A 266-nucleotide genomic window follows, 5' to 3' on the forward strand; every position below is an offset into this window, starting at 1 on the left:
TTTAATTTAATTTGTTAATATTAAATTTGATAAGTTATCTAATTTTATATGTTAATTAAATTAATTTTGGTTTAACGATCTAAATTAAGTGGATATTTTTTTTTGATGGACCATCCTCTAAAATTGAATGCCAGGTTGTTTTTTTTGGATCTCTCCCTTGTCAATTATTAAACAAAATCCCTCTACTGTCCACAATGAGCACTTGTCCTTTTCATCTCCTCGTGTCCCGTGAAGAAAAAGTCGAAGCAAAAAATGAGAATTGAGGG

This window comes from Populus euphratica, unplaced genomic scaffold (assembly GCF_000495115.2).
Source record: "Populus euphratica unplaced genomic scaffold, PopEup_1.0 scaffold6.1, whole genome shotgun sequence".
NCBI classification, from domain to species: domain Eukaryota; kingdom Viridiplantae; phylum Streptophyta; class Magnoliopsida; order Malpighiales; family Salicaceae; genus Populus; species Populus euphratica.